We start from the raw sequence: 22,951 nt of genomic DNA on the forward strand, positions 1-22,951 counted from the left end.
TTCTTTTTCACACCATTCTCTAGACTTGTGTGTGAAATACCAAGAAAACAGCAGTTTCTAAGATACTCAAACCACCCTGTCTGGCACCAACAATGATTTCATAGTCACTTAGATCACATTTCTTCCCCATTCTGATGTTTGTTCTGCATACCAACTGAACCTCTGCCCATGTCTGCAGCTTTTATGCACTGAGTTGCTGCCACATGATTAGCTAATTAGATATTTGCATTAATGAGCAGGTGTACCTAATAAAGTGGCCACTGAGTGCACTTCTACATTTATTTTCACCCTTCCCCTTTGCCTGCTGATCACAAAATCTCCGCTAGACAGCAGGGCAGGATAGTATGCTAGCATATTTGAAGTCAATCTAATCGAATTCGCACTGCAAATTAACATTATTGATGTTAATCTGTGTTCTGTCAATAAGAAGTCTGTGTTTATACACATCAAGACCGAGGCAAAATGGACTGATAAGTATCAAATAACATTCTTGCCACCCATGCTGGATGACGAATACTTCCAACAGGAGAGAACCTACCACCAAATACCTATTCTTAACATTCAGTGTCACGGCTGCAGAAAAGGAGGAAATCATGGAGGGATTGTCTACTGAGTCTCTGTGGGTGGAAGTTAGTAAAAGGAAGGGGTCAATAACTCTACTAGGTGCTTTTTTTTCAAAAAAAAAACAGGATACCCAATAGTAACAGGGACATGAAGGAGCAGATAGGGGGACAGATTCTGGAACGGTGCGATAATGACAGGTTTGTTGTGATGGGAGATTTTAATTTCTCCAATATTGATTAGCATCTCCCTAGAGCAAGGATCTTAGACAGGGTGAAGTTTGTTAGGTGTGTTCAAGAAGGTTTCCTGACACAATATGTAGATAAGTCTACAAGAGGAGAGGCTGTACCTGATCTGATATTGGGAAATGAACCTGGTCAGGTGTCAGATCTCCCAGTGAGAGAGCATTTTGGAGATAGTGATCACAATTCTATCTCCTTTACCATTGCATTGGAGAGGGATAGGAACAGACGATTTAGGAAAACATTTAATTGGAGTAAGGGGGAAATATGAAGTTATCAGGCAAGAACTTTGGAAGCATAAATTGGAAGCAGATGTTCTCAGGGAAGTGTATGGTGGAAATGTGGCAAATGTTCAGGGGATATTTGTGTGGTGTTCTGCATAGGTACATTCCAGTGAGACAGGGAAAGGATGGTAGGGTACAGGAACCATGGTGTGCAAAAGCTGTTGAAAATGTAGTCCAAAAGAAAAGAAAAGCTTATGAAAGGTTCAACAACGAGGTAATGATAGAGATCTAGAAAATTATAAGGCTAGCAGGAAGGAGCTTAAGAATGAAATTAGGAGAGCCCAAAAGGGCTATGAGAAGGCCTTGGCGAGCAGGATTAAGGAAAACCCCAAAGCATTCTACAAATATGTGAAGAGCAAGAGGATAAGACATGAGAGAAAAGGACCAATCAAGTGTGACAGTGGAAAAGTGTGTATGGAACCAGAGGAGATAGTGGAGGTACTGAATGAATACTTTGCTTCAGTGTTCACTATAGAACAGGACCTTGGCTATTGTAGGGATGACTTACAGTGGACTAAAAGCTTGAGCATATAGATATTAAGAAAGAGGGTGTGCTGGAGCTTTTGGAATGCATCAAGTTGGATAAGTCACCGGGACTACTAATGGTGACTGCTAATGGTGCTAATGGAAGAAAGCTAATGGCATGCTGGCCTTCATAACAAGGGGAATTGAGTATAAGAGCAAAGAGGTCCTTTTGCAGCTGTACAGGGCCCTGGTGAGACCACACCTGGAGTACTGTGTGCAGTTTTGGTTTCCAAATTTGAGGAAGGACATTCTTGCTATTGAGGGAGTGCAGCGTAGGTTCACAAGGTGGCCTGGGATGGCGGGACTGTCATATGTCGAAAGATTGGAGCGACTGGGCTTGTATACTCTGGAATTTAGAAGGCTGAGAGGGGATCTTATTGAAACATATAAGATTCTTAAGGGATTGGACACACTGGAGACAGGAAGCATGTTCCCGCTGATGGGTGAGTCCTGAACCAGAGGCCACATAAGAATAAGGGGTAGGCCACTTAGAACGGAGTTGAGGAAAAACTTTTTCACCCAGAGAGTGGTGGATATATGGAATGCTGTGCCCCAGAAGACTGTGGAGGCCAAGTCTCTGGATGCTTTCAAGAAAGAGATGGATAGAGCTCTTAAAGATAGTGGAGTCAAAGGCTATGGGGATAAGGCAGGAACTGGATACTGATTGTGGATGATCAGCCATGATCACAGTGAATGGCGGTACTGGCTTGAAGGGCCGAATGGCCTACTCTTGCACCTATTGTCTATTGTCTATTGACTGGACGAGGTATGCCCCAAGCTACTGTGGGAGGCGAAGGAGGAGATTACCAAGCCTCTGGCAATGACCTTTACATAATCAATAGGATGGGAGAGGTTCAGGAGGATTGGAGGGTTGCAGATGTTGTTCCTTTATTCAAGAAAGGGAGTAGAGATAGCCCAAGAAATTATAGACCAGCGAGTCTTACTTCGGTGGTTGGTAAGTTGATGGAGAAGATCTTGAGAGGCAGGATTTATGAACATTTGGAGAGGCATCATATGATTAGGAATAGTCAGCAATAGTCAAAGGCAGGTTGTGCCTTACGTGCCTGATTGAATTTTTTGAGGATGTGACTAAACATATTGATGAAGATAGAGCAGTAGATGTAGTGTATATGGATTTCAGCAATGCATATGATAAGGTACCCCATGCAAGGCTTATTGAGAAAGTAAGGGGGCATGGGATCCAAGGGGACTTTACATTGTGGATCCAGAATTGGCTTGCCCACAGAAGGCAAAGTGTGGTTGTAGACAGGTCATATTCTACATGGAGGTCAGTGACCAGTGGTGTGCCTCAGGAATCTGTTCTGGGACTCCTCTCTTCATGATTTTTATAAATGACCTGGATGAGGAAGTGGAGGGATGGGTTAGTAAATTTGCTGATGACGCAAAAGTTGCGGGTGTTGTGGATAATGTGGAGGGCTGTCAGAGGTTACAGCGGGACATCGATAGGATGTAAAACTGGGCTGAGAAGTGGCATATGGAGTTCAACCCAGATGAGTGCGAAGTAGTTCATTTTGGTAGGTCAAATATGATGGCAGAATATAGTATTAATGGTAAGACTCTTGGCAGTGTGGAGGATCAGAGGGATCTTGGGGTCCGAGTCCATAGGACACTCAAAGCCGCTGCGCAGGTTGACTGTGTGGTTAAGAAGGCATATGGTGTATTATCCTTCATCAACCATGGGATTGAGTTCAGGAGCTGAGAGGTAATGTTACAGCTATATAGGACCCTGGTTCGACCCCACTTGAAGTACTGTGCTTATTTCTGGTTGCCTTACTGCAGGAAGAATGTGGAAACCATAGAAAGGGTGCAAAGGAGATTTACAAGAATGTTGCCTGGATTGGGGAGCATGCCTTATGAGAATAGCTTGAGTGAACTTGGCCTTTTCTCCTTGGAGTGATGGAGGATGAGAGGTGACCTGATAGAGGTGTGTAAAATGATGAGAGGCATTGATCGTGTGGATCATCAGAGGCTTTTTCCAGGGCTGAAATGGCTAACAAAAGAGGGCACAGTTTTAAGGTGCTTGGAAGCAGGTACAGAGGAGATGTCAGGGATGTTTTTTTATGCACAGGGTTGTGAGTGCGTGGAATGGCTGCCGGCAACGTTGGTGGAGGCAGATACAATAGGGTCTTTTAAGAGACTCTTGAATAGATACATGGAGCTTAGGAAAATAGAGGGCTATGGGTAACCCTAGGTAATTTCTAAAGCAAGTACGGGTTCAGCACAGCATTGTGGGCCAAAGGGCCTGTATTGTGCTGTAGGTTTTTTATGTTTCTTTGTTTCTATACAATACAACTAAACTAAATCCTGCAGTTCTCGCAACAATTGCACTGTGGAGTACTTTCACCAAATGGACTTCAGAAGTTCAATAGGGCCATTTATCACCATCTTCACAATGCCACTTAATGATGGGTATAAATACTTCCCTTATCAGCAAAGCATACAGCTCAAAGAATGATCAGACATAACTGGCACAAGGAAATCTGCAGATGCTGGAAATCTAAGGAAGCACACGCTGAGGAACTCGGCAGGTCAGGCAGCATACTGTATACAGAAAAGAATAAAACAGCTGGATTGGGCTGAGGCCCTTCACTGGGACTGGAAAGGAAAGAGGCAGAAGACAGAATACGATGGGGGGGAGGGGAAGTGGGCCTTTTAAATTACACACACAAAAATGCAGGAGGAACTCAGCCAGTCAGGTAGCATCCATGGAGGGGAATAAACAGTCAATATTTAGGGCTGAGGCCCTTTATCAGGACTGGAAAGGAAGGAGACAAAAGCCAGAATAAGAATGTGGGGGGTGGAGAGGGGAAGGAATGTAAGCCAGCAGGCGATAGATGAGACCAGGTGAGATGAAAGGTGGGAGCATGGGGGTGGGAGGGATGAAGTAAGAAGCTGAGATGTGATAGGTGAAAGAGGAAGGGGGCTGAAAAAGGACAATGGACCATGGAAGAAAGGGAAGGAAAGGGAAGCCAATGGGAGGCGATGGGCAGCTAGGAAGAAAAGAAGGGGTGAGAGGCTAACCAGAGTGGGGAATGGAAAAAGAGTGAAGGGGAAACTGGAGCAGAAATTATCGTGTTATAGACATTGATGTTCATGCCATCATGTTGGAGGCTATCCAGATGAAATATGAGGTGTTGCTCCTCCAACCTGAGTTTGGCTCTTTTAAAGTCTACTACCAATGTCATTAACTGTTCAGTGACTCAAGCAGTACAAGACAGACCAGTTCAATCAATCTGAAAAGAAGCAACTCTTCCCACCCAAAATATGTTATTCTCCATTTAACATGCTACCTTTGTGCTTTGCAGAACTCCCACTAAGCAACTAAGAAGTCATTACCTTCAAATTGAACTAAAGGTATCAAGCCTCAGCTAACTGACTATCTGTTTCCCATCACAACCATCAAGAAGATAAATTTTCTTTGTTTCTGTAGCCCTTTTTTCTGAAGTTAAACAGCAAATCAAAAATGTTCCAATAATGGACTAACTTTGCCGATGAGGAATAAAGCTGATTTACAATTGCAACCAATGCATTGGTGAAGAAAGGTCAATTCCCGGTTCTCAGAGGAAACTTTACTGATTGCTTGGAGTTGTCTTTGCAAAAGAGACAAGAGGGACTCCAGGGTGTTGTTTTTTTTTTTGAAAGAAGAGCTGGATGACTATACTAAACACTACAAAACTAGCAATATGTTTTTAAAATAATTGACTCTTTATAAAAATGACAAACTAAGATAAGGAAGTAACTATGGGACCACTGATTACTCAACAGCAGAATGAAATAGAGGGTAATCGGGCAGACCAGCGGCATCACTCACCATCAGCTGATCATAGATGCAGCATTGCAGGGAGGAATTTTGAACTTTAATGGTATTTAATATTGGGACAAAGGCCTTACTAATTTGAATCATATTACCAAGTAAGGTAATAAGATTGCTACCAGTAGTTTCCAAATTCATCAGCCACCACCGAAAAGTAACTCATAGCTTCTGACAAATGTGAGCAGAACAGATTTAAATTTTAATGCTGCCTCACATATTGTATACTTTAATTTCTCTGTAGTGGGTACTATAGGTCTCGTTTTACTTACATCTAATTCTTCTTCATGGATTATGTATGCGCACAAGCATCAGAAGCTAAATCCATTTTACCTTTCATTCCTTTTTTTGGTGCATGCTGTTAGCAAGCCCTGCCCTATTTTTTTTCAGATCTCCCTGTTCCACACGCATGTGTGTGTTTTCGGCCTCTGCTGAGGGAGATAGAAAACTGATATGGAATAATTTCCTACCTAATAGCCTTCCTCTAAGCACTTTCTCCTCCTTCTACAGCTGAAAGCAAATATACAATATTTGAAGAATCACGACGCACAACTATGCTTTACTTTCCAGGGGACAATGACCTTGGTCTAAATTGAATTTTGATACAGAAAAAGTTGTTGTAACACACAGTAGCTGACATAAACTGGTCTGATTTTCCGCTGTCGATTGACTCACATATTAAATTTAGAGTGTTAATAGACCAAAATTGAATCTTGACCTTGCTCAAAAAAAGCAATGAAGGATCACGGAATGCCATTTTCAATTGCACCTTATTTTGAAAAAGTACAAATGCCATCTTCAGTTAAATCACTGCAGTAAAAACTGGACCTAGTTTGACAGTTTGGGATTGTTAGCAAGAAGAGCAGAAGGGTTCAGCCAGTGGAATTAGCCCCAACACTCTAAGATCTATTCCAACTACCTCCCCTCCAACAGCTGTGTAACAACCTTACAGACGTTGTTACAGAGGCACACAGTCAACTGAACAAACTGCCAGAGAAGGAATGAAAGGTACAGTCAGCAAGTTCTTAGTCTGTTTTCATGTTGACCTTGGACTTGGCAGCTGGAGTATAACTGCAGGTGCAGCATTGAGCCAGTAATTGAACCGTGCATATTTCTCCCTCATCAATCCTCTACATCAGTAACATCTTCCAAACATAGAACATACTGTAGAGCAGTACAGTACTGAACAAGCCATTCAGCCCACCATGTGTGTATCGTCCATATCCCTCCATATTCATATGTCTATCTAAAAACCTCTCAAATTCCACCAAAATGTCTGCTTTGATTACTATCCCAGTAACTTATCCTAGGCACCTACACTCTGCATTAAAAAAAACTTGCTACTCACACTGTCTTCAAACTCTTCCCTCTAACTTTAAAAGCATGCTGTCTGGTGTTTGATACTTCTACCCTGCAGAAAGGGTTCTGGCTGTCTTTCCTCAGCCTCCAACTCTCTAGGGAGAACGAACCAAGTTTGTCCAATCTTTCTATATAGGTTGTGCCCTCTGATCCAGGCAGCATGCACTCTCTCCACAGTTTCCACATCCTTTCTATAATGGGGTGAGAAGAAACGCACACAATACTCTCAGTGCGGTCTGACTAAAGTTTTATATTGCTGCAGCACAATTTGCTTACTCTTATACCCAACACACTATCAGTGAAGCAGGCCTGTCATATGCTTTCTTTATTTACTTGATCCAGTAGCTATTTTCAGTAAACTACAGACCTGGACCCCAAGTTTCCCCTGTTCCTCAATGATATTAAAAGATCTGCCATTTAATGTATATTTTCTCCTTTCATTTGACCTCCCAAAGTACAATACCTCACGCTTAATTCAACTAATCTCCATTAGTCTCTTCTCTGCTTGTATAACTATAAATGATCTCCAACATGCTCTATTCTTTGATGGTTCACAACTCCACCAATCTTGGTGTCATCCATAAACTTGCGAACTGACCCATCTACAGTTTCAACCAAATCATTGATATGTAGCTCAAAGATTCCAGCACTGACCCTGGTGGATACTGGCCATAGACCTCCAGCTAGAATAACATCTTTCCACACCTATTCTCTGTCTTCTATGAGCAAGCTAATTCTAAATCCAAACTAAATCCCATGCACCTTTATCTTCTGTATCAAGCTACTATGAAGGAACTCAACAAATGCCTTATTAAAGCCCGTGTAGATAATATTCTCTGCCTCCCTTCATCAGAGTGAGTAAATCCATATCACCTTTATCACCTCCTCAAAAACTCTGTCAAATTTGTAAGTCATGACCTGTCCCACACAAAGCCATAGTGATTGTCCCCATGCTGGCCATGACTGCCTGAATGTGCATGAATCTATTCCCCAGTATTCTCTCTAAGTATATATCACATTCATTGTAAAATAGTATGAGGTGCTTCATGGAACAAAATAAGATTATAAACCCAAATGCTGTTTATGTAAATGAATCACGTGTGCGCAAGGTGATACAAAATTATAAGTGTGATGTGAACACAAGTGCTAGTAAATTGTTAGTCTTCAGTACTCAGTAAGCCCTGGAGTTACCTAGTGCAGGAATGACCATGTCTACTCTAATTGTACACACACTGATTTTTAACAACCAGCAACAAGGATAGTCAGAAACAAAGCAACACATATCAAGGCACAAAAGAAGAAACTCTTTGAAGGCTCTTTGAAGATTGATGATTGATGGCACTGAACGCAAAAGACCAAGAAAAACTGCAAGGAACTCATGACATAGGAGTTGACAGAGTGAGAAACTGCCGGACGTCAAAACTTTACAGTCGAGGAAGGAAAGAAATGGCTGAGAAGTCAGAGCTTTTGATGACAGTCAGTGCACAGAGAGTCAGTAAATCCATATCTCATGCTCAGGCAGCAATAATTAAAAAGCAGCAGCAGCACCGTGTGAAATAAAGACAGCAATAACCAGAGAGAACACAAGCAAATTAAACACAAGAGAACTGAACACAGGGCTGAGACAGACTGAATGAAGGAGCATCACCATCTAGGTGAGGAGTCCAGAAATATTCTTCATGGCAAAAATAATTCAGAAGTAGTGGATAATATTGAAAATATGTCAACACTAAATACAGCCATAGGAGAGAATAAGGAGGTTGATCTATTGACAGAGATTGGCTTAAGTCCTATTAGTGCAGAAAGTGGAGGATCATCTCAGGGCACAGCCATTTGAAATAATGAAACTTTCTAAGTTTGGCATGAGGATCCAAGAAGCAGGAGAAACAACCATGAGTACATTGTTACATTAAATGATTTATCCAAACATTATAACTGGGGTTTCCGGAAGCTGCATGCTGCAGAATGGATCTGTGTGTGCTTAATTGGCACACAGATTCAGTCCAAGTCATTAAACACACTGAACTGTGTGTATGAATTAGCTTGCAAAATTATAATCTCAATGTAAGTGGCTTTCAAAAAAATGCTAGAGAATTCCTTCCTTCCAACTCCTGACCCTCACTTGACTGTGCAAAATATATGATTCCTGAAACATTCTGGTCAGGAGGGATGGTACAATACAAATTCTTACCATGAGGCAATGGTTTCCATTCCCTACATATTCTATTCCTTTACAGCAACAGAAAGAAGAAGAGACAGACAGTGATAGCATATGGGTCCCAAGCCAAATCAAGACAGTCAGCAAAACAGTACCTGCAACATGATTATTCAAAGAGTACATTTTGTCCAACGGGAAAATACACAAAGTTAAAGTAAATTGAGATGGTCAGTTATCGACAAGTATAGTATCCTCTGTACATGTCGAACTGACAGAACCAGGAAGATTTTAAGGTCATGGCAAATTCACATGGCCAGTCAGTAGAGAAGAGTTTAATACTGGAATAGGTGGTTTTTCCCTTGCAGAAGGACATTCAACTTTTGACAAGAAGCATATTTAATCTCAAGGCATAGTTAGTGTGTGAATGAGGTCAAATAAAATGAATTATTCCTAATAGAATTGCTGATAGCCATGACTAACTACAAGGAGAAACTGAATTTACCAGCAAAAGAGTGACTAAGGAAATTAAAAGTCAATTTAAGCATGGTGTTTAGTGTCAATTATGACACGGTATATTCATGTTTGTAAATGCATTTACATGAAAATTCTAACATAGTTAAGAAGTACACAAACTATACCTTCCAACTATTAGATAAAAGCTTCTTGTTACAAATGCAAAAATCACTGAGACAACCCAGAACAACCCTCTTTTCACAACAGCCTGCCAGGATAACATCACCATACTAGATATGAGTTAAATGTGAACTTGCTGCTGGAGGATTCAAGTTGTCCACTGAGTAAGAATGCCTGATGTTGGGACAAAGAATTCATCCCCAATGCCTTAATTCATCACAATATTCCAGCACTGTAAACTGAAAACTGGTGCCAGAATCTTTGCATATTTGCTAGATATTAATAGACAATAGACAATTAGTAAGGGTTTGTTGTCATTGAGTATATTCTGATAAAAAATACAGAAAAGTGCAACTAAAGACCATAAGACATAGGAGCAGAATTAGGCATTTGACCCATTAAGTCAGCTCTGCCATTAAAACATGGCTGATTAGTTTTCCTTCTCAACTCCATTCTTCTGAAAACCTTGACACTTCTACTAATCATGGAACCTATCAAAATCCACTTTATATATAGCCATAAACTGACCTCTACAGCCATCTGTAGCAATGAATTCTACAAATTCTCCATGCTCTGATGATAGAAGTTCCTCCTCATCTCCCTTCCAAAGGAATATCCTTGCCTTTTAAATCTATGCCCTCTTGTTCTAGACTCCCCCACTACCGGAAACATCCTCTCCGTGCGCATTCTATCCAGGCCTTTCAATATCCAGTAAGTTTTAATGAGATTTCCCCTAATCCTTCTAAACTCCATCAAGTACATGACCAGAGCTATCAAATATTCCTTATACGTGATCTCTTTCACATGTGAGATCATTCTTGTAACATCTTCTGGACCCTCTTCAATACCAGTACATTTTCCATAGATATAGGGTTCAGAACTGCTTTCAATACTCCAAATGTGGTTTGACCAATGCTTTATTAAGCCTCAGCATTACATCCTTGCTTTTATATTCTAGAGCTCATGAAACAAACATAGAACATTGAACAGTATGGATAGGAACAGGCCCTTCAAACCACAAAGCAGTGGCAATTCAATTAAGTAATCAAATGGATAACTAAACTAGTTTCTTCTGCCTACCCAATGCCCATATCTTTCCATTTTCCTTACATCCATGTGCCTATCTAAACGTCTCATAAGTTTCTCATGTTTATGCTTCTACCAGCACCCCAGGCAGCACATTCCAGGCAGCAATCACACTCTGTAAGAAACTGGAAAACTGGCCCCTCACATCTCAGCCTCCGCCACTCCAGAGAAAACAAAACAAGTTTGTCCAAGCTCACATGATAGCACATTCCCTCTGATCCAAGTAACATCCTGGTAAACTTCTTCTGCATCCTCTCTGAAGCCTCGGCATTCTTCATATAATGCTATTCTTATATAACCTCATAACACCACCAATCTTCATATCATTTGCAGACTTACTAATCCACCCATCTACATTTTCATGCAAGTCATGTATATACATTACAAACAGCAGAGGTCCCAGTACATTCCCTGTGGAACACCTCGAATCACAGATCTCCAGCAAGAATAAGTCCCTTTGATCACTACCCTCTGTTTTCTATGAGAAAACCAACCCTGACTCCAAAATAGCCAATTCACTATAGATCCAATGCATCTTAATTTTCTGGATGAACCTCCCATGAGGGATCTTGTCAACTGCTTGATTAAAATCCAGATAGACAACATCCACAGCTCTACCTTCATCCATCACCCCTGTCAAAAAACTCAGTCAAGTTAATAAGACATAATTTGCCCCACACAAAGCCATGCTGGCTCTCCCTAATTAGGCCATGGTTTTCTAAATTCTCGTAAATCCTATCCACAAGAGTTCTCTCCAATAACTTCTCTACCACTGATGTGACACTCACCGGTCTATATTTTCTGGGATTATCTCTGGTTCCCTTCTCGAATAATGAAAGAACATTATCTACTCGCCAGTCCTCCAGGACCTTGCCTGTAGCTAGATAGGACACAAAGATATCTTCTAGCCCCCACTAATGTCTTCTCTTGCCTCTCTCAATAACCTGGGGTATATCCCATCAGGCGCCGGGGACTTATCCACCCTAATACTCTTTAAGGGACCCAACACTACCTCCTCCTTTACCTCAAAGTACCCAATCACATCAATGTACTCAACACTGATTCTCAATCCTCCACGTCCTTCTCCTTGGTAAGTACTGATGTAAAGAAATCATTAAAGGCCTCACTCACATCCTCAGCATCCAAGCAAACTTCCCCCCCCCCTTATTGTTGAGTGGTCCTACCCTCTCCCGAGTTATCCTCTTGCTTCTGACGTATGTATAAAATGGTTTGGAATTTCTTTATTCCTACTCGTCAAGGACATTGCATAGGTCTTCCTGTCTTTCCTAATATGCTATTGAGTTCTTTTCTGGCTTCTTTATAATCCTCAGGAACTTTGTTTGATTCTAGCTTCTTAAGATTTACATACCTTTCCTTTTTCTTTTTGACTAAATTCATCACCTCTCAACATCCAAGTTTCTCTTACCTTGCCATCCTTGTTCTTCCTTCTTACTGGAACATATATGCCTGTCCTGTTTTCTGTGCAGTTGGTCTTTACGCACCCTCCACATCTCCAAAAACAGCTGCTCCCAGTTAACTCTCCCTGATGTTCTCATAATTTGTCCTGTTCCAATTTAATACTCTCCCACAAGGTCCATACTTATCCTTATATATATCTATCTTAAAACTGAAGGAATTGTGGTCGCTGTCATCCCACTGAAAGGCCTGTCACCTAGCCAGGCTCATTACCCAACACCAGGTCCAGTACAGCCCCTCCTGTTGTTGAACTATCTACGTATTGATTTAAGAAACCATGCTGGATGTGCCGAATAAATTCTGCCTGATCTAAACCATTTGCACTAAGAAGGTCCCAGTTTATATTAGGGGTTGAAGTCCCCCAAGACAATAACCCTATTGTTTTTATATCTTTCCTTAATCTGCCTGCATATCTGTTCCTCAATGTCCCAGTCGCGTTGTAGTATAATCCCATCAGAGTGACTGCACACTTCCTATGTTTGAGTTCTACCTATAGAGACTCAGTTGTCGAGCCCTCCATTATATGCCCTCTGAGTGCAATTGAGAGATTGTCCCTGATTTGTCGTGCAACTCCCCCTTCTCTTCCCTCCCTCTTGATTTTTCTAAAACATGGAATATTAAGCACCAGTCCCTGTCCCTCTCTAAACCAAGCTGCTAAAATGGCCACAGAATCATAGTTCCATAGTTCCATAGATCCATGCTGTAAATTCATCACCTTTACCCCTTACCCAAATGCTCCTAGCATTGAAATACAGATACTTCAAACTATCTGTCCCGTTGTATCTATTGCCTTGCTCCTGTCTGTTTTTTACTGGCCCTGACATCTATTTTCCTTTCCATCCCTCTGCTCTCTGACCTAGTGCTCTGGTTCCCATCTCCCTGCCAAACTAGCTTAAGCCCTTCCGAGCAGCACAAGCTACTATCCCAGCAGGAGATTGGTTTCCCTCCAGTTAGGTGCAACCTATCCCTCTCGTAAATGTCACCCCCGTGCCAGTAAGGGTTCCAGTTATCCAAGAACCTAAAACTCTCCCCTCTGCACCAGTTTCTCAGGCACCCATTCATCTGTACCATGATCCTATTCCTGCCCTGACTAGCAAGTGGCACTGGGAGTAATCTAGAATCAGGTTTAATATCATCGGCATATATCATGAAATTTCAGAATCAGAATCAGGTTTATTTTCACCAGCACTTGTCATGAAATTTGCTAACTTAGCAGCAACAGTTCAATGCCGTTCAAAGCTGTCTTGCCTTCTTTATAGCTGCATCAATATGTTGGAACCTGGTTAGATCGTTAGAGACCTAGATACCTAGGAACTTGAAATTGCTCACTCTCTCCACTTCTGATCCCTCTATGAGGATTGGTTCATGTTCCCTTGTCTTACCCTTCCTAAAGTCCACAATCAATTCTTTCATCTTACTGATGTTGAGTGCAAGGTTGTTGCTGTGAGACCACTCCAGTGTTTGGTATATCTTGATCCTGTACGCCCTCTTGTCACCATCTGAGATTCTGCCATTTGTTAACTTTACAGAAGCAGTACAATGAAATACATGGTAAATAAGTATAGAGAAAAAAACTGAATTACATTAAGTATATACATGTCTAATAAATATTAAGTAGTGCAAAAAAAAGAAATACAAATGTTGTGACGTAGTGTTCATGGTTCAACGTCCAACTAGAAATCGGCAGGCAGAAGGGAAGAAGCAATTCCTGAATCGCTAAGTGTGTGCCTCCAGATGCCTCCATCTCCTTCCTGATGGTAACAATGAGAAGAAGGCACTTTCTGGGTGGTGGGGTCCTTAATGATGGCTGCTATCTTCCTAAAGCAAAGCTCCTTGAAGATGTCTTGGATACTACGGCGGCTACCTATGATGGAGCAGACCAATTTTACAAGTTCCTTCAACTTATTTCAATCTTGTGCAGTCGTCTCCCCACCACCTCTTCCAGACGGTGATGCAGCCTGTCAGAGTGCTGTCCATGGTACATCTGTAGAAGTTTTGGAGTATTTTAGTTGACAAACCAAATCTCCTTAAACTCCTAATAAAATATAGCTACTATCTTGCCTTCTTTATAGCTGCATAAATACGTTGCATCCAGATTAGGTCCTCAGATTGACATTGAGGAACATCCAGGCTCACTGTCCCCACTTGTAAACCCACGATAAGAATTGGTTTGTATTCCCTCATCTTACCCTTTCTGAAGTCCACAATCAATTCTACGGTTTTGCTGATGTTGAGTGCAAGGTTGTTTCTACAACACCACTCAACTAAATGGTATATCTCACTCCTGTACACCCTCTCGTCACCATCTGAGATTCTCCCAACAATGGTTGTATCATCATCATCAAATTTATAGATGGAATTTGAGCTATGCCTAGCCACACAGTCATGGGTGTAGAGAGAGTAGAGCAGTGGGCTAAGCACACATTCCTGTGATGCACTAGTGTCAATTGTCAGTGAGGTGGAGATTTTATTTCCAATCCATACCGATTATGGCATTCCAGTTAGGAAGTCAAGGATCCAGTTGCTGAGGGAGGTACAGAGGCTTAAGTTCTGTAGCTTTTTGATCAGGACTGTAGGAACAACAGTGTTAAATTCTGAGCTAAAGTCAACGAGCAGCATCTTGACATAGGTATTTAAGTTGTCCAGGTGATCCAAGGCCGCATGGATAAACCACTGAGATCCCATCTGCTGTAGACCTATTGTGGCAATAGGCAAACTGCAGTGCGTACAGGTCCTTCCTGAGACAGGTGTTAATTCTAGCCATAATCAACCCCTCAACACCATAGATGTGAGTGCAACTGGACAACAATCATTAAGGCAGCCTGACGTTAGCCTCCAAGACAGAGATCACAGGATCACCAGATGCTGCAGGTATCCTCATAGCTGTAGTTTTATTCTCCCTTTCAAAGTAATCATAAAAGGCATTGAGCTCATCTGGGAGTGAAGCATCGCTGCCTTCATGATGTTGAGTTTTGCTTTGTAGGAAGTAATGGCCTGCAAATCCTGCCAGAGTTGATGTACATCCGACGTCACCTCTAACCTCTCTCAGAATTGTTTCTTGGCTCTTAAGATAGCCCTATACAAGTCATACCTAGTTTTCTTATAAATACATGGGTGGCCAGACTTAAATGCCACAGATCTAGCCCTCAGCAGACTACAAACCTCCTGGTTTATCCATGTCATTTGATTTAGGAATGTGCAGCAAATTGTCGTAGGCTCACACTCATCCTCACAGGTTTTAATGAAGTCGATGATAACTGTGACATACTCATCCAGACTCCCTGAATACAGTCTATTCCACTGATTCAAAGCAGCCCTATAAACGCTCCTGTGCTTCCCTGGTCCATATCTTCTTGGTCCTCACTACTGATGCTGCAGTCTTCAGTCTCTGCCTGTACGCAGGGATTAGAAGTACAGCCAGGTGATCAGATTTGCCAAAATGTGGGCATGGAATAGCACAGTAAGCACTCTTGATATTAGTGGAATAGTAATCTAATGTGTTATTTCCTCTAGTACTACAGGTGATTTGTTGATAACAATTATTTAGTGACTTTATCAAGCTGGCCTGGTTAAAAATACCCCAAAATGATGGGGAAGGCATCAGGATGTGCTGTTTCATACCAGAGATTACTACTTTGAAGATACTGCTCTTCAGCCTCTTCCCTAACTCTCTATATTCACTGCACAGGACCTTTTCTGCGCATGACATGGGTGCCAATGTGCACCATGACCACTGGCTGCTTACCTTCCCTCTTGACAATATTCTGAGACACCCTTCACCCTAGCACCTGGGAGGCAATACGATCCTGGTGTTTTGTTTTTTTTTTTTTTGCAGCTACAAAGTCTCCTGTCCAACCACCTCATTATATCTTAAAAATATCACTCTACCTGACTTTGCCCTTCCCTGCTGAGCCTCAGAGCCGGCCACAGTGCCACTGGCCTGACAGCTGCTGCTATGCCCTGAAATGTCATCTTCCCAGCAATATCCAAAGGGGTGCACTTGTTGCTGAGGGGAACGGCCACAGGGAACCCTGCACTAACTGCTTACTCTTCTTAATTCTCTCGGTGGTCACCCATCTACTATATGAAGCCCACACTCTGGGCATAACCACCTCAGTAAAAGTTTCATCTATAATGTTTTCTTTCTCCTGGAATGTCCTGAATCCTAAGTATATCCAGCTCCAGCTCCATTTCTTGACATTGTCAGTCAGGAGCTGAAGTTGGGTGCACTTCCTGCAGATGTTGTCACCACGAAAGCTGTTAGGTACGTTCTAATCCCACATCTTCCACTGCCTTAACTACTATCCTGCCTTCAGTTGTTATACTCTACCTTGGCCTCCATCTGCTTGAGCTCAAGTTCCAAAATCAAATAAATAATTCCAAACAACTCAGCACCCTTAGTTCTTGTCAAAGCCTCCCACTCTAACCCTGGCCCACTCCAATAATGGCTGTTTCATTTACACCTTCCTTCTTTTTATTAGCTCTTGCTAAGTTACTAATCACCCTAGCAATCCCTGCTCAGCAGATAAGTCCCAACAGGCTCTAGTTGATTTTTAACCATGCAAGTAAACACCACAAGGAACTGTCTCCAGCTCACTCTGTGATCTACAACTAGGCATTGCATTTGTCTTCCTTATTACATACTCAACTTGCATGTTAAACTTTAAGGATTGCTGCACTAGGACTCTCAAGTTCCTTTTCAACTCTAGTTTCTGAATTCTCTCCCAATTTAGAAAATAATCTATGTCTTTACTCCTTCTACCAAAGTGCATGACTATACGCTTCCATCAGCTACTTCTTCACCCATTCTCCCAAGCTGTCCAAGTCTTTCTGCAGACTCCTTGCTTCCTCAATAATACCTGCCTCTCCACCTATCATTGTATCATCTGCAAACATGGCCACAAAACCATCAATTCTGTTATCCATATCATTGGCAGATACTGGGGGAAGTAGCAGACCCAACACTGATCCCTACAAAACACTACTAGTCATCAGCAGCCCACCAGAAAAGACACCATATATTCCCACTCTTTGCCTTCTGCTAGACAACCAATCTTCTATCTTCTTTCCTGTAATACCATGGGCTCCTATCATGTTTAGCAGCCTTATGTGCAGAATCTTATCAAAGACCTTCTGAAAATCCAAGAAAGCAACACCCACTGACTCTCCTTTGTGTGTCCTACCTGCTTTCAAGGAGTTGCAACAGATTTGGCAGGCAAGCTCTCCCCTTAAGGAAATCATTCTGACTTCAGGCTATTTTATCCGGTACTTTCGAGCACCCTGAAACCTCAGTGTTAATAATGGACCCTAAAAATCTTACCAACCACTGAAGTCAGCCTAACTTGCTTATAATTTCCTGTCTTTTGTCTCACTCCCTTCTTAAAGAATGGAATGACATTTGCAATTTTCCAGTCCTCCGGAACCATTCCAGAATCTAGTGATTCTTGAAAGATTATTAGTAATGCCTCCACAGTCTCCTCAGCTACCTCTTTCAGAACACTGGGGTGTAGACCATCTGGTCCAGGTAACTTATCCACCTTCAGACCTTTCAGCGTCCCAAACATCTTCTCTTTAGTAATAGCAACTATACTCATTTCTGCTCCCTGACACTCCCAAATTTCTGGCATTTTTCTGGTGTCTTCCACAGTGAAGGTTGATTCAAAATACTTAGTTCATTTGACATTTCTTTGTTCCCCATTACGACATCCCCAACATCATTTTCCAGTGTCCTGATGTCCACTCTTGCCTCTCTTTTATCCTTTACACACCTGAGAAAACTTTTGGCTTCCTTTTTTACCTTAATATTTCATAATTTCTTCCATTATTGGTTTCTTTAGTTGCCTTCTGTTGGTTTTTAACAACATCTTATGGTCTTTAAGAGTAATCCTCTCGCCTCCTGCTAGTTTCTGCAATATTGTGTGCCCTCTCTTTTGCTTTTATATTGTCTGCGACTTTTCTTTTCAACTGCAGTTGCTTCATCTTCCTCAATTGCTTCATGCTTCTTCTTTGGGATTAAATGATCTTGCATCTTCAAAATTACTCCCAGAAACTCCAGCCATTGCTGCTCTACTGTTATCCCTGCTAGGGTCCCCTTCCAATGGACTTCCGCCAGCTTTTCCCTCATACATCTTCTGAAGACCATCTTCAAAAGTGGAAGTGGCTGCTATTAACATTTCAAAGATTCTGAAATTTTCCAGATTTTGCCAGAAAGGTAAAGAAAACGTTCATCTCTCATTCCAAGTTGATCGAAGTTTGACATGGGATCACTCACCACACCAGAACATACAACTGAGGAGTTGAGATTTTCATAACTCCCATATTTCATGAATTGGTGTCAGGTAACAGAACTCATTCATGCTGTATTTGTTTCAGCACAGTTTTGGTATCAAAGGTTTACTAATTTCCCTTTTACAATCCGGCCGCTAATGGAGCAACTGAGAGTTTTGCATGCAAATTGAAGGAAGCTTTGAAGAGAATATGTTTCTCTGGCAGTTCAGATTAACCTTGAATTGTTGTTTAGTTAGTTTATTATTCATGTTTCTTACACCATGTCATTCCCATCATAGGATTTACTTCAGTATATCTGTTGATGCTTTGTAGATTCCTAAACAAACTTGGGTTCTCTACACCCTGGCTGGAAGAGAGAGCAGGGAGAAAGTAAATGAAATGAAGAACAATCACAATTTCCAAAGAGACAAAATGAAACTTGAGCCACTTAAGAAAATAAGCTAACTAAGCCTGACAAAAAAAAGTACAATATGCAGAAGTGGAATATGGATGTGATGGTACAACTCTCCAGTACTAACTGATATCTTGTCTGAATGAAAAGAAAAGTAAAACTTGTCTGTATTAACCAACTGATTGTAGCAGGGTGTGTAATGGAATGTAATGGGGAAATGTATGATGTCAAATTTATTCCAAAAGTACATAGAGAACCTACCACTGAAGAGGAGACATAAATCAGCAGTAAACTAAGTAAGGCATTCACCAAATCAAGAAATAATGTCAACACCAGAGACACAAACATATATAGGAAAATAACATTTCTGATAAAACCCATCACTAATTTGAAATGTACTTTCAAAGTGTGAAAACAGTGTGGAATATTTGTATGCAAATATGTAAATGGACCAAGTATTTTGACAAATCATATTAAGTCATTGAGTCATACAGCAAGGCAACAGGCCCTTCAGCCCAACAAGTTCTTGCTAACCAAGCTGCCCATCTCAGCTAGTTCCGTTTGCCAGTGTTTGACCCAGAACCTTCCATATGATGTAAGCACAGAGATTCATTGTAAGTCTTCAATAAGAAGTTAGCACCGCTGAAGATCCCAATGCTTCTTAAAGTAATTCAATGCAGTACTTATCAGTTCATAAGTAATTGCACATGCTGCCTGATGACCCAAACACAGCACATCAAAAAAGAAGAAATGAAGGGGAAGACAAAATACATTGTTAAGGGTTCTCTTCACAGGGACCAGCAATGGAAAAGTGAACTGACACTGAGAGTGCATGTGTTTTTGAAGTTACAGTTTTGCACTCTCTCGCTCTTTCAAGGATGAGGTGACAAAAATAATTCAGTTGCAGCTCGCCATAAATATGATAATGAGGTATGAATTTGATAATGGTATATGCCTTGTGACGATGGCAACAGACGTGTGGCCAGCACCCTTACCGTCCTCTAACTAATGTGAAAGGAGGAGGAAAACCATGCCCTATTTATAGCAAACAATGGCTAATTATAAATTCAAAAAACTTACAACTAGTAATTGCCTTCATAAGAGATTCAACTATTTAAGTAGAATAAATATTGTGGAATCAATATTATGATGTATAAGCTATGTTAAGTAGTTTATTATTGTATATTAAAATAATACAATCAGAATACATAAGCAAGACACATCCCATTCAGTTCAGAATGTAACAAAATATTTTCTCATTGGAAGTATTTGTGTACTGGTTATGCTTTGTGCATATGGAGCCCTTGACATTACGAATCCTTGCCAAGTGGCTTCTGAAACAATATTGGTGTGTTTAGCTTGCTGTTTTTCTCTGACGGTGGCTCTGTTCATGTCTGCATTCGCGTCAGTTCATTTAAATTTACATCAGCTAGTAAATTAGAATAATCACTTAACAAACATTCTCTCTCAGTCCAGTTTTTCCTTCAGTCATGAGTTGTGAGAGAAGCTTGGTTCATTCAAGCAGAAAATATTGCTGTCTAGTTATTTGTCCTCAGGATGATAAAGGAGGCATTGTCGTGGGACACACTCAGGCCTCGTAGCTGATAGTTGCTGTGCATCACAGCTGTGAAGTGTGCTTTGTTTTGTGTCTGAGGATTAGGGTTCAGGACCTTGTTTTCTTGAAATACCAGACTGATCAGAGCTGCATATGTTCAGGGAGAGCAGAGGTCTACAGTTCTCTGTCCACATTTTTACCAGATTATTTTTGGACAGGACTCCAGGAGATTACTCACAGCGCAGAGCATCCAAGAACTTCAACATTTTTCAGGCTTGCAATGAAGCAATCTATTCAATGCTGAAGAGAATTCGACACACAGGGGTTTTATATTCACAATGATGTATTATTACAGGTTGGAACATCAGGAAATTTGAATTACATTATGTGGATTTCATCTATGTATTTATATAAGGAAATAAATTCTTCCCTTATATAAATACATAGATCTGATTTTCTGAACTATTTGTGCATTTTTCCATTTTTATTCTTTTCCTCTGCTATTAATCCATGCTATATGTCTGTTTCTAATCACCCAGGTAGGCAATTGGCCAAGTACACGAATAGTATACGAATAGTTGTCTCTAACTGGTTGGTATAGAGTCATGTGGTGAAGATAGGTTCCCTCCCTCGTTGCTTCCAGCTGAGATTCAAACCTAACCAGGGGTGAAACCTACAGTTTTTGGCACGAGACTCTCCACTCCCCCATATGATGAAAAACATATTAACTCTTTGTGACTCAAAGGTGTGAAAGTTTACTTTCTGCCAGATGTCCAGTATGGCAATTCTCAATGTACTCACAAGCTGGAGGCGGAACATAAGACTGAAGTTGTAGAGCAGGGCTGAAGAGTGGAGAAATATGCATCCGCCATCGTGATTTATAAATGATAAAAGGCAGTACCAGTGAATGTCCTTAGATTATGAAATTTTACAGCATGCAAGGAAGCCATTCAGCCCACTGTGTCATGGTAGCCAAAAGGGACTTTAGGTTAATCCTACTTCCTAGATGTCTCTTGCCTACATGTTAAAGGTGGAGTGAATTTCAACATCCACCAGCTTTAGTGATTATTCTTCAGTTGGCCCTAATCTTACCTGTCAGCTATGAAAGACAGGGTTTTACTGTTTGTCATATTGAGGCTTCTAATAATTCTTTATTCCTCAATTTAATCTTCTCTCAGTTACCTTTTCTCCAAATTAACAGATCCTATGATAGTTGGACACTCCACTAGTCTATAACTCTCCAACCCTAACACAATCCCTCTCGGCCTCCACAACACCTTCTCCGATTCTATCACACCCTTCCTTTGCTGGAGTAGCCAGACCGTATACATACTTTAACCATAGTCTGTCAGATGTTTCATGCATTTCTAACATGACCTCCCAGATCTGCTGTCCAATTCAGGCAAATGCTACAAGACTGATTCACTGCTTTATTAGCGAACATCCAGGGCAGAGCTGTGTAGCCTGAGTCACAGTAAGGACTAGGCCTCAAGCTGTGGTATCACCTGTATGCAGCCACCCAGGAGAGAGGGGCCAGAGTCAGTGCGCTCCACCAGAGGTGGTGTGGCGCGGCTTCCAAGCTGGAGTCAGTGCGGCCCCCAGTTTTCGCTTGGCAGAAGACAAGTTGTTTTGTGTTGGACTGCAGTCTTGGACCATATTTTTTTGTGTGACTGCATTTTACTGATATCTTATATGTGCTGCCTGTGCCTTCAAAGATTCAAAGTGCATTTATTGTCAAAGAACGTATAAATTGTACACCTTGAGATTTGTTTGCTTACGGGTAGCCACAAAGCAAGAAATGGGAAGAACCCAATTTTAAAAATAGAAAGACCATAACCACTGTGCTGAGAAAGAGGGGAACACACACACACACACACATCATGTACAGAATAGGAGCAAACGACAACATTCCAAACCAGACTGAGTTCTTAGATCTGCTGCTCGGATCCACCAGAGTAGGCCCGAGCCTCGATCTCAGTTCATTGTTTAGCATGGTAGAAAAGCCCTGAAACTCGCAGAGACAACAGCCACCAGAGCAATTTGCAGCTTTGGCGCTACAGAGAGAGAAATGAACATCGAGGGAGAGCGAGCGAAATCAGCCCAACCCTCAACTCCGGTCCTGACATTCAGGCTTTCCAGTCTATCTGGACTGGCGTTTAAATTGTCCAAGCACCAGGGAGTGCCTTGCTCTAAGACCCAGATCCTGGCACAGCGACAAGCTTGAGCCGCACAGCCTAAAACTGTTCTCGATCTCACCAAATCACTCGACGCTTGGAGAGATATTACCTCGCAGCCAGGTTAGGAGGACTGGCATTGGACCTCTCCTGCATCAACTTCTCTCCAAATCGCTCATTCCAACTTCGACAGCGATGCCAACTCGGTCCGCAACCCCGTGACCACGTTGTGCTTGAACTCTGTGATGTACCCACATGGCCCATCCTTTGAGTCAGCTACACCTCCACTTGCTTCTTCATTGTGGTGATAGTTTACCACAATTTACTTCAGAAAGTTGTTATTAGTAAAGTTTTCATTGAATTTCTTGCCTTTTGAAATACCATTTA

Source organism: Mobula birostris, chromosome 8, assembly GCF_030028105.1.
Source record: "Mobula birostris isolate sMobBir1 chromosome 8, sMobBir1.hap1, whole genome shotgun sequence".
Classification (NCBI taxonomy): Eukaryota; Metazoa; Chordata; class Chondrichthyes; order Myliobatiformes; family Myliobatidae; genus Mobula; species Mobula birostris.